The following is a 13,375-nucleotide window of genomic DNA, read 5'->3' as shown; positions in this document are numbered from 1 at the left end:
TAGCATATAGCAGACATTCTCATCTAGATCACCTATTATAATGCTATTGCAAAGTGCATCTAATGAATTTACATTCAAGTCACAAGTGTGTTCTTGGTTCAACAAGTGAGTGCAACTCAATATCATCATAACTAAAACATTGCAAACAGACCTACCACCTGCCATGCAGCACAACTACCATACTACAATACTACAAAAATTACACGTAAGGGGAAGAACAGACCACACTGTGGTAGGGGGACTGGGGTACAGTCTGATGAGGTGCGTCTTAAGTCTGCAACAAAAGTTGGCTAGCGACCCTGCGGTCCTGACAGGAAGCTCATTCTACCACACAGGGGCCAAGATAGACAGATGACATGACCAAGATGCACAGTGGCAAGGGTGGTGAGAGGAAGGTTACAGTAGTCCAGAGGGGAGAGGACCATGGTTTGGACCAGGAACTGGGTTGAATAAGTGGTAATGAAGGGGTAGATTGTTCTGGTGTTGTACAGAAGGAATTTGTGGGCCCTATTGACTGTGGTTTGTGTATGTCAGTCAATCTTCAAGTGCCATCTGATGCTTTTGACAGTCTGAGAGGTTGACACCATGGTATCTTTAAAGGTTATGGTCAGGTCTTAGAAAGGAAAAGACTTGGCTGAGATATGCAGAAGTTCTGTCTTGGCCAAACTGAGACTCAGGCGATGATTACCCATCCACATGGACACATCAACTAGGCAAGCTGAGATGCTAGATGAAACCTGGGTATCAGGGAAAAATTGACGAAAAGTTGAGTTTCATCAGCATAACAGTGATATGAAAATGGGAAGACATGAGAGAGCTAGGCGATCTTGTGTGTAAGGAAAATAGAAGGGGGCCAAGGAACAAACCCTGAGGGACTGCTCTACTAAGACTCGAAGGAGTTAAAACGGTACCTCTCTAGGACACTACTGTAGATAGGTGCACCCTGAGAGGTAAGATAAGATGTTGTACTCTGCCTCACTTGCAAGTCATTTTGGATAAAAGCATCTGGCAAATGAATACATGTAAGTGTAGACATAACTGCTATACAACTAAGAACAGTACTCAAGATGTTGCTGCCGAGGTAGCCAGGAGGACATGGTATTTGATTGTGTCAAAGGCCACATAAAGATCTAAGGTCTAAGGATTAGGACAGCAGATTGGCCAGCATCCCTTACAGTGTAAAGGACATTTGGGACAGAAAGAAGGGCTGTTTCAGTGGAGTGGACAGCCTTGAGACTGGACTGGATGAGATCACGCAGGTCATTCTGTGTGAGAAACCACATGTTCAAGGGTTTTGAAGTGGAAACAGAGTTGGGACACAGGGTATCTCGAATTGGTTTCTGGGGCAAAGGTGTGACACAATCCTACTTGAAGCTGAGGGCACACAACCTGTAGTCAGAGAGTTGTTGATTTGAGAGCTGATGAATGGAAGAATATCAGGTGAGATTTTCTGAAGATGAGGACAGGGAAGCTCTTGGAGGAAATACTGTGCACTGTTAGAGGTGCTGAAAGTGTTGCTATTGGATTTCATTTCCTCTTTCACTTTCAATGGCACACAGAAGAAAACTAATTCCACTCTCAGCTGCTTGGTTTCAAGATACAAGGTCACACAGAAATTCTCCTGAAACAAAGTCCTCAGAATTTTGTCCTGAAATAATATGCAGCACAAAGACCTTGAGGCCTACCATTACTGGTCAAAAGAGCAGTTCATTCAGGTCAATGAACTGGTCAGGGGGGTAAAATTTGCAAAATATTTGACCTGACCAAATGGACGGTGTACGCAAGTGGTGTGACTGGCTGTTAACCCTTGTCCCGTCCTTCCCCTGAAACGTTCATCCTGCAACAGAGAGAATGTCTAAGCCCTACTAATCGGGGGAAATTCTTTCTTTTTCATGGAGAGAGATTGGCAGGTGGCAGGCCACATCGTTTTCCATTTTAACATAAAGCCCGACAGCTGTATCCCCCACTTATCTGTGACTCACTGTCATCCCATACTAATCAAATGCATTGCGGTAGCTCTGCTGTTTGGGGGGAAAGGACCAAGTCATATAGAGTAAGATGGTCGCTTAGTGAACAAAGAAATGGACGCCCTTTTAAGCTGTGTTGGCGTCAAGGCTTTGTTGTTTTTTTTCTGGCACACAGCCACCTACCTTGTAAATCAATGGATTCAAGACTTCACACTGTGTCTCTACAACGACCCCCACCGTTAGCAATTTTTTGTTTTTAATTTCAGAGGAACATATACCTATGCAGCTATAGGCATACACAATGTAACAATTGGAATATTACAAGCAATATATGAATAGCATTCATTATAAATGTTGTTATATAATGCAATTAGCTCCAGTTACATGACATATACAGTTCAATATTTTTAATTGTTTTTAATTTTAGTCAACACAATATTCAGCTTTTTTCATGTAAAACTGTTCTTTCTGTTCATTCTATCTCTGCTACATTGTACAAAAGAACAAGCTTTATTGAAATATCCTAGAACCAGCCTGCCCTTTGTATACACTCACTAGTCCTCCTTTACCAAAGACACAATCGATCCACACTACAGCAGGGAGAAATGAGAATTTCACATTACTCACTCTGACCTTACAGGGTCATTTGTGCAAGAAGCTAATATGTAAATGTCCTGAAAATGTCGCCCCCTTTAGGTTATCTGAGCATGACGAACTCCGCCCGCAGTTCGTAACGTCCGATATCTAATGTGATGGAACACCGTCTGGAATGACAGGCGCCATTACCTGCTGTGTGAAAATGAAGACAAGTGACACACTCTGCCTCGCATTTCCATTTTGAAGGCTGCGACTAATTACCTCAAAACTTCCAACGGCAGCCCGGATGAAGCCCAGGGAAAAGATGCAGCTGGAAGCATTTCAGGTTTGACTTCATTAGTCTGGAGGCAAGCTGCCTGACTGGTGGTTGTGCTATGAAAGCAAGCAAACTGATGGATCATTCTGGAAAGTCCAAGTCATCCTCTGCACCCTCGTTTATTTTTCATCTTAGTTAAGACTCATTTATCCTACATTTTTCTATTCCTCTATTTTGGCATGCCCTGAGAAGCAAAGAAAGGCTTGTTACAGCTGACATGTTCGAGGAATATTCAGCTCTAGTCCTGGAGGCCCACAATCCAGCAGGTTTTTGAACTCATTAAATGACTGAAATTCAGAACCAAGGACAAAAGATGCCAGCAGAAATGAACACCATTCTTGCACTGATATCAAGAAGTTGGTTCAGTAGCTCTGATAGAGTATGTTAGGATATGAATGAAGTAGTATATAGTATAATCTTCTAGTGAGGAAAACATTTCTACACAATGAACCTATAAAAGCTACTCTGAGTCAGAATTTCACATTCTATAAAACTAATTACAAGTGACAACTTCTCTTCACAAGAGTTGCATGTTCACAAGGTAACAACACCTGAATCAAACTCTAGTGTGAACAATGACAAGCAAAGGGAGCGGCCCCGTTTTCATTTGAGAGCTCTTACGGGTTCTCATATCCATTTAATAAGAGCGGCAGGAAGGACACGGGGGAGGACATTGCCGTTTCTGTTGCGTCCCTGTACAAAACCGAAGGGCAATATCCGGTGCAAGGATATTAATGTACACTATCTGATGCTCTCATCGGCTCCAAATTTTCCATCCCTTTCCTTGGCAAGGTCTTGCAGAATACAGTTGGTCTACGTTGTCCAGAATCCAAAGTCAGATCAAAGGGTCCTTTGAACAGGCAGATAGGCGACAAGGGGAGATATTAAGTTTAAATGCTACCTTCATTTGAGCAAGTGTCAACAAATTTAAGCAAATGTGATTTTTTTTAATATTCAGACAATCTTGTTCATCAGCAACCGCAAAATGTGTGATGATGTGTATTAATAAAGAAAACCTAAATATTCCTTTAATATGTTACTCATAGTTACAGAAAAAAAACCATAGCAGTTTGACTAAATGCTGTACTAAGCGTGCAGCATTAAGATTGGCTCAACAAATTCAGTCCTTATGAATAGGCAATTACAGCCCTGTCCTCTCTTTTCATACATTAATTCCTACTTTGTGCGGGAATAACTGAAGGCATTGTCCCTACCTGAGTCCTGAGAGACTCTACTGCCTGGAAGGCGAACATTGTCCAGATATAATTAGATGCATTTGCAAATTCTCTATTTGGTGATCTGCTGGTTGTAAAGATTACAATGGTTTGTCATACACACAGCATGCGGTAGTGCAAAGCAAGTGCATATTGCATGTTAGCTTTAACTGATTGGTGTTTAATTATGTATATATATATATATTAAAAAAAAAAACAAACAAGCCACCACAAAACTTTGTTGCTTTGAGCTGTGGGTTGCTGTTGGTGAAGCTGGCAAGATGGCCACTTTGCACAAAAACACCATTAAAGTCTGCTTTTATTCTTTGAACTGCAAAATATATGAATATATAATATGTGTGTGTGTGTGTGTGTGTGTGCGCGCGCACACACTGTTTGTTCTAGCATATGAACAACTGTCATTGTCTCAGTTTTGCCTCACTGGATACCCACCGGCCCTAATTACTTTTACTGCGTTAAATGGTCTTTGTGCTCGCAGGGTGAGCTGAACAGAGATAACAGAATGCAACGTTTATTAATATCGAGGCAAGCCGCGGACGGTGCGGCGAAATTAAATTCAACACATCACTCCCACTCTGTAGTCTATTGAAGACGGTAAAATAATCAAATGCAAGTGATTCTTTTGAGAGTGCCGGCTCACGGAGGATGGGTCCCGCAGACGCTCACCGTCAGTTTAGAGAGTGGAAAAAACAGGGTTCTGTAATGTACCGTCCTGCCAACATTAGAGCGCAAAATCGCAAAGCTCTAGATGCAATAACCAATCTCACCGATAATTGGATCGGGTTTATTGTTTTAAATTTGCTTTGGGAAACAATGGATGGGAAATGTTCACATTCCCATCCAGAGCACCTTGCAGGGCCTTTGTAACAAAACACCAACAGCGTAATATCATATGAGCTTCAAGATCAAGGATCAGGGTATGGAATAGCAATAAAGCATACAGCTAAAATAGTTGCATACAACCATTCAGTCATAATCAGATACACGGGTTTTGAAATAATCGTAGGGTTATTTTAAATTTTAATTTTAATTTATTTTAATTTCATAGCAAAGTAGCCTGCTTAAGAATGAACCATGACAATGCATATGAGTTACATTACAGCTTGCATTAGAACTATAGTATATAAAATTACAGGACACCGGTATACAAGCAGTTCTTAACAGTGATCTGTGCTAATCTAGACTACACATCAGCTTTCATTCTGAGTCAGGAGTGTTGAGGTATCAAGATTTAGCCTTAGGATATGCCCTAGCACTGGGGACTGTAGCCTGAACAGGTGGTTTTGCAGTAGATGGTTGTGAGTGATTCTGCAGTTATGATGGTCTGAGGGAGCTCCTTCAGCCTCTGGGGGCCAGTGAGGAAAAGAAGCATTTTTGGGATTTATGTCCTTGGCAGGCATTTCTACAATATAAGCTGGTGTGTAATGTAAACTGAAGGACTGTAGCTATCAAAGGGCTGTACCCCTGAGTGTCCCATATACAGGCACCAGGGTCTTGAGTTTGATGTCTGCTGTTACTAGTGGAGAATGATGAGAAAGGGTAAGACATGCAGGTATTTGGGAAGGCTGATCAGTGGTCGAGCAGTAGCATTCTGAACCATCTGAAGTGCCGTATTGGTGCTGACAGTGAGGCTAGCCAGCAGCCCAGACAGGATGGTTTCATACCACATGCTTTAGTTATTGTTAAGGATCTTACAATGAACTTAAAACGTGAACTTTCGTCATTTTAAAAGGAAACATTTTGTTCAATAAATCTTAAGTCGGAAATATCCTCACCACATTTGGAAGGCATAAAAGCTGTGAGCCATTCGTGTGCTGAATTTAGGATGAAAGAGCTGGAAAGACTTGCTGTTTAAGTGAATCCCCAATTGATCAGGACAGACTAGAGTGACTGAGCACCGCTGATGCGTCACACTCACAGCTGGTTCTTATGTCGAAGCCAGCAGGTATCCATCATGCAGGAATAGCCCTGAGAACAAAGTTACAGTTTTAATGAGCCCAGAGGTAAAGTTACAGGAAATCTGGCGAGTCACTGAATACCACAGGGGAAAATTGTAAACTGTGTAATAGCAGAGAGGAAAAAATGACAGGCAGTGGATAATTGGATATGGTGTCTGGAAAATACAAAGAAATAAAACACCAAGATTTCTGTAAAGCATTTGTGTCTTCATAAATCATTTAATATTGGATAGACATGTAGGTACGTGACTATTAATGAAACGGCCATTGAGTCTGCTGTATTCCGGAAAGCAGAGCAATGAGAATTAATGATCAAAAGGTTCATAAAGATGAAGGTGGCTGTGATCATTGCAGGTAAAACCCGCAGAAGGCTCCGCCTATGCTAGCAGGCAAAGACAGCACTCCTTCTCAAAGCACTGCGGGAGATTGTCAGGTGACCTACACAGATGCTAACAACCCTCTACCTTGGAACCCTGTCGTTACTTTCAATTTGATGTCCTTGTGATGCGAGAGGGCAACCTTACTGGTGGCTCCTGGAGTTTTAGAGCTGACTGGTGCAATCCATTTACTGCCTGGGGCGGTCCATGTCATGACAGGGGTGGGTCCTTGTGCTGACTGGGGTGGGCCTGAGCTATGATCACATATAAGTAATTTAAATGGCAACTATGATTGCCCAAAGAGTAAATAGAACACAGGGAAAGCTGAGTGTACTAATCATTCACAGCATCAAACTAGATGGTATGTGCTAATTAATTGGTGTGTGCTTGGTAAGTCCAACAAAACACCTTGATTTTTGCATTGAAAAGTACATTGCTTCTGTACAGGGAGCTTGAACTTATCAGCAAGATTTAGCTGAGTAATATTCATAAAAATATCCCCAATAATCAAAGCAGTGACCATTCAATAGTTTTTTCTAGAGAATGACTGTTGTTGCCTTCTACTGAGCCAAAGCTGCTTTGTGACAACTTGTGTTGTAAAAAGCGCTATACAAATAAAATTGAATTGAATTGAATTGAATATGAGGGATGTTAAGGATGTTCAGTATCACAGCCATCAACACTGTAGTTCTTGCATAGTAACAATGTTTGTGATTTTAAACACATCCAGACTCCATTAACCTTATAAAATATGTTTCAACAGAAATCACTGCAATATTTTTCACCATGGCATGCCAGAACCCTCTTACTGTGAGGTGATGAAACATCAAAGTTTATCTATTCTTACCAACAATAACTTAATTAATGTTTTATTGGTCAACATACAGTATTATAGGAGAAAAAAATAAGGCGATTAGTGCTAGACTGTTTGCTAGGAAAAGATAACAGTCTGGGCTGTGGATCCAGGGTAGATGAAAGAAATCATCACAGAGAGTTAACAGCATGTCTGTGAGTGGATTATAATTCAATGCCATCTCCTCCAGGCTTGCCAGAAACAATCTACTCCATAGGTTTAATCTCCATGGAATCCTCTCTGAAAGAGAGCTTATAACTCGACGAATGTACTCTAATTCAGCACCAGAGTAATCAAGCAGTCAACATGTACTGTTCCATGCAACATTTGGAGACACATTCCAATAAACATAATATATTTTCAATCAAATTCAATTTGACCAACAGCTGTATTCTGGTATATTTGTTGTGTGTAAATGATTTCTACCTCTGGGACCTGGAGGGACACAATTGAACAGATGGGTCTGATATTATGTCACTAGTAATTAAAGTGGCGTTAATACTTTTGCAAAGCTGTTTTCCAAAGCTTTTCTCTCTGCAAGTACGCGCATGAAGCAATTACATCAGGACCAGTGATGAGACATAAGTGCCTCTGACAGAAACAGATGTGCAGTCAGTCGATGGATAGAAACTACAACTGCACCTGTCAGGAACCCAAGTTGATCGAACTGATATGAAAGTTTTTCTCACAGCCGAAATAGGTCGTTGAGGGTTTAGGCCACAGATGTAGCTGTGAGTGATATTGCATTATAGTGGCATGTTTTTAACTCTAATCTCGGTTGTTTGCTCTGCGGCTCACAGACTACATCACAGTGATCTGGAATGACAGCGCACATAATTGCTCCGTTCTTCTGGCCTGTGATGAGAAATCTTGAGATAATCATCCATTCTTGTGGCATTTTTAGTATAAAGACAAAATGATGGGGTTTTAAAAATAAACCATAATTATATGATATGACCCTTAATTAAAGCAATAATAGGTAACCTTCAGTCTAATTTGCTAGTGACAGATGGAACATGAAAATGCGAGAGAGACACTATAGTTTCAAAAGCTCGGCTAACCCGATGCAATGTGAAGGAGTTGTTTGGCTTGTTACTAAGCAACGCTCATTAGCTTGGCTCTGTCACTCCAAGAGGAAAAGGGTGAATGCACTGTATCTGCCGGAAAACCTTTCAACTCTAATTTTTCCATTCATACAACTAGATAAGAAAGTGAGAAAGTGCAATACAACTCCTAGTATTGTATGCTAGTTAGGGTGCCTTTAGCAATTACCCATGGCTATCCAAAACATGTACGTTGTGCTTAAAAAATAAAGTTACCTAAATTAAATCCAACTGTCAAACATGACCAACAAAATGGATACTGGTCTCATCAGTGAAATCTATGGAAATTACATGAAGACAGAAAACATTTTCTGCATGTCATGTTTTCCCTCGGTAATTAACCCCAAAGAGCTGCTGAAAAGTAGGCCATTATTTGAAAAAGGAAGCCAGGTGCGGTACAGTTCCATTTTGAAATGCTGCATCAGTGAGAAAGCATAAACACTGCCTCCCTCTTGCTTCAATTTCCTGACTTTTTGGGATATCTCTTACAGTCAATTAAAACTTTTTGTCTGAGGTGTGAAGTATTGAGAGCAAAAGAATTTCTGCGACTTTGGAACGTTCTTGAAACTGCGCCTTTTATTGTCTGCTGTAGCTGGCTAATGTTACTGCTCGTGCGGCCCAAGGACCAATCAGGGGCTCGGCTGCATTACTGAATGCGCTGAAGCACTCCTTATTAGGGATCAGTCAGATGGTGTTTTTTAATTAGCTCCCCTGGAATTTGGTTTTCACACCACAGGATAGTCATCTTTTCTCTCCCTCTCTCTCTCTCGCTCTCTTTCGCACACACTCAGATTCACACACACGAGCGCACCGTGGAGGTGATGGCACTTTCAGTGGACATGCCAAGGGCAAGCCTTTGATCTCTACCTCACCCCGCAGGGGCTTTAGAGAACACATTCCTTCTGAAATGGTGGGGAAATGCTTTGAAATGACCGCATGTTTAATTTCAGATCCATTTGAAGTAATGTCCTTTTTCAGTAACAGACAAATACCTCGTCTCCACCCTCAGTGCTTGAACACGCCACAAACCGGAAGAGTGTCTCTGTACAGGTTTTTCTTTTATTAACTTATTTTTTTATTTTTGGCAGAGGTTGAATAATTAGAGGGAGGGAACAATGGCTGCCCAAGACACAGGGGCACGTAAAGCAGCGCTGCCCAAAAGAACATTCGATTAGGATGCCTAATCTGCTTTATTTGACGCAAGTGAGGCCTGAATCGGCCCCCGGACTGGCACTGGACGACCGGGGGATTAAATTAGCACGACAGGCTGGAGGGTAGGGGGGCAGGGGGGGGGGGGGGGGGGGGGGGACATCTCCAGCAGCACCCTGCCCACTCCTCACCTCCTGCCTGTCTGAGAGAAACCTACACTGCATCATGGGAAATCAGGCCTGCCAGGTTTCCTTGGGTGGTGTTAAGGTGATAACTCATTTCCTCTCGGATGTGGCAGTGTGCTGGCTCATGGTTGTTTGAGGGGCAAGCAGGGCTACATATTGCTAGTGTTATGAACATGGGAGTTTTTTTTCACCAGATTTAGGAAATTTTAGTGTCCTGGTATTGTGTATAAACCAAAGTTGCTCGAATTTATATTTTCTTTAGCTGTGTAAGAGAAAAATAATTTTGTATGTTTATTATACCTCAGCCTCTCAGAAGGAATGTGACATGGGCTACAGTGTAGCATAGTGGTTAAGGAGCAGGAGCAGAACTTGTAACCACAAGGTACTTAACCCATAATTGCCTCAGTAAATATACAGTAGTATAAATGGATAACATTGTTTAAAAAAAAAAAAACGAGAAGTTGGATAAGAGCATCTGCTAAGTGCCGATGATATAATGCAATGTAACATTAAAGAAAATAAACAGGAAATAAGAAAACTTCCCAACCTCCAGCCTCCCCTTGAGACTTAAGGGTCCAAAAAGCAATGTTAGGAATTTACTCATGATGGTTTCTGACAGTGTTCTGGCCACCCACTCATGCTGCCTTTTCCGTCTTTACAGTATTCTTTCAGTCCGTGCATTAACATCAGCCCGGGCGTCAATCTCATCTCCATCCGGCTGATTCTTTTTGCGGAGCCAGCGTGGGGTGAGCGGCTCCCGGCTGTGGTCAGGTGCCATGGAGAATTCGTGTAATTCCCGGATCTGGACAGGCCCACGCAGGGGGCTTGACATTCTCGGTTTTATTAAACGGTTATGTGACAGGAGATGCGGATTACTCCTGGCAAAGTAATGAGAGAGGAGGTGGGGGTAGTCAAAATGATGCCCGTGAGTTAACGTTCACGGTTTGACTCTGGGAAAAGTTGCACTCGTTTTTTTAAAAATTATATCTTCAATTGCAGACTATTCTTTTTGGGTTGTTTTTTTTTTTAAAGCAATCACACATTTTCAAGTATCATAGTGAAGTAGCATTGTATTTTGATGAGGATATACAAATCCATTATTCATATATTTTTTTGTAGTGCATACTTTTTTTCAAGTAGTAAAGTCTTTGAAACTTAGTATATGTGAGATTTTGGTTTAAATAGCATGTGGCCAAAAATGTACCCCAAATTGCTGTTAAATTTTTTTTTTCTCCCAACTAATAAACCCAAGCAAAATGTGTGCCAAGAATTTGTTGTCCATGACATTTGTATATGCCCTTGCAAGGGTCACCTTCTGGGTATGTACTAGGTAAATGTTAGATCAAAAATTGATTGTTTTTTATGAGAGAATGACTCTTAGTACCTCTTAAAGTCCTTAAGTACTATTTCTATTCTATTACTTTCAATCCATTATCAACCTATACACTCCTACCAGACCACTTCATTCAGCAACCTCCAGTTGCCTTGTTATCCATGGTCCATCTTCTCAATCACGTCTACTCTATACTCTGGCCACCCAGTGGTGTAAGGAGCATCCCACAACAGTCAGAACTGCAGAAACACTGACCATCTTCTGCTGCAGAGTGAAAACTCATCTGTTCAAAATTCATCTTGGTTCAACTAATATTGAAGCTTATTGACTAGTATAGACGCTTAGCTGAGGCCAAAATTCTGCAACTCTAAGCAAGCAAACTTGACAGCTTGACTGCAAGTAATAAGCTTATCCTGAATTTTCAAAGGGCTTTTCAGGAGGACACTGATATGGTTAATTCATTACAAGTCAACTGCAGCAGCCCTATGATTGACATGAGGAGGTTTTGGTCTAAGTTTAGGTTTGTCCTAGCTTCAAAAGTTTCTGTTGTGAGCATATTGAAATGTGCAATTTTAAAAAGTATATTTTTGTTAAGGAGTGATTTTTTATTGAAAAGAATTTCCAATAGAAGCACATTGCCATTTATTGCTCAGCAAATGTGTCAGAGTTGTTGCTGGGTCAAAAACACCGTCATGCAGCCAAATAATATTCTACAATAATTACTGCAGTTAAGTGTTATTTTCCTTGTGGCAAAGCTTTGAACATTGTTGAGAACATACTTTAACCTTTTTTGGTCAATCCAATGCTGCATAACAATGGGCTGCCAAAATGATGTTTGGGATAATTGCTTTCAATTATGTATCCTTCAAGTTACATTGAAGCATATTGAATTCTCAAACTGGTATCTGTGCCAAATGTTAAATTTATATGTTTGCTTCAAATCAATATGCTGCCATTCATGGTTATTACAAGTGATGTGACAGTTGTGAAAGTTGGGTTCTAAAAAAGAAGACAATAGCAATATACAGTGTGCAATTTGCACATAGAAATATAGGTTTTTATAGAATATAAATTGCATTACAGTACATTGCATTCATTTAGCAGGCACTCTTATCCAGAGCAACTTCCTGCACAAAAGAATAGAAGCGTGTCAATTCATGATTAATGGGCAACAGTGCCAGACCAGGCTAACAATACTCCCAGGCATGTGAGTGTGAGCATAACACTATTCAAGCCCTACCACAAGTTAACTTGTGCAACCTGACTAGACAAAGGAAGCCAAGTATACCACTATACGTCAGTCAGTAAATACACTAAACAAATAAATACATAAATAACTGTAAAATGACCGAATATCAGCACACTGATGTTACGACAGTCGGTACATACAAACTTGGGCAGGAATATGCATTATGATGTCTATTGTCATTGAAAAGCACATCTATTTTCACTGAAACACATAAAGGGGGGGGGGGGGGGGGGGTGGGGGGGTGGCATGGCCGGAAGTTCACACCTGCCAGTAAGAGTGATGTAATTAAGACAGTACCTTACAGCGTACACCCATTTCAATTACTGTCATAGTTCTATATTCCCCAAGTCCACCTTAAGATAACCAATATATACCCCTTTCTCTTTGATATATTTATTTCTTCAGTTTTCTTCATTTTTTCACACTAATACATTTCAATATATACACAGAAATCTGGTGTTATCAGCAGAAAATGTAACAGTGTCCTTCTTGCCTACCTTTGTTCCAGGCAGAAGAAAAAATGTCTACACCGTGTGCCCACACTGCGAACAGGTAATTGGTGTTATCATCTCATCTTCTGCCTGAGAAATAATGACGTACTGCTCCATGACAACACAATGCTAAGTCCTTCAGAGACAGTCAAAATAGTTCGGGGACAATCCCCAAGAACCTGCTCAATTAGCATTAGCAGATGGAGTTCCTGCCCTTAATTTAATTGGGCCCAGATGTGGGCCGCTGCTGAGGTTTTGAATTTGCCAGTGGCAAAACTATGTTAACGCCCAATTGTATTACCAGACATTACATTCAAACTATATGAGAGGACACTTTCTGATGTACATATAACAACCAACTACATTTGACCAAATTATGACTCTTAACTTTTTCAGTAAACCTGAAGGTAAGCATCTTGAAAGCATAGCACGTTCCTCAGACTCAAGAGCAGATAATTAAATTCATGAATGAAGAGAAAGAATTGAAACTGAAAATACATTGAATGCTGCACATGTTCTATGAGGTATTGCTGTGGCACTGGTCTATGCACAGAAGAGGAGT

The 13,375-nt window shown here is 40.9% G+C and overlaps 1 protein-coding gene across 2 annotated transcripts in view; it reads right to left on the bottom strand.

Annotated features, from left to right (window-relative positions):
* The window catches only part of LOC118770553 (synaptotagmin-1), a 191,405-nt gene that overhangs the window by 138,539 nt on the left and 39,491 nt on the right, over window positions 1-13,375 (bottom strand). The window lies entirely within an intron of this gene.

The sequence above is a fragment of the Megalops cyprinoides genome, chromosome 23 (assembly GCF_013368585.1).
Source record: "Megalops cyprinoides isolate fMegCyp1 chromosome 23, fMegCyp1.pri, whole genome shotgun sequence".
Lineage (NCBI taxonomy): Eukaryota > Metazoa > Chordata > Actinopteri > Elopiformes > Megalopidae > Megalops > Megalops cyprinoides.
The sequence above is the reverse complement of the archived record's forward strand: the minus strand, read 5'-3'. Positions and strand labels throughout refer to the sequence as shown.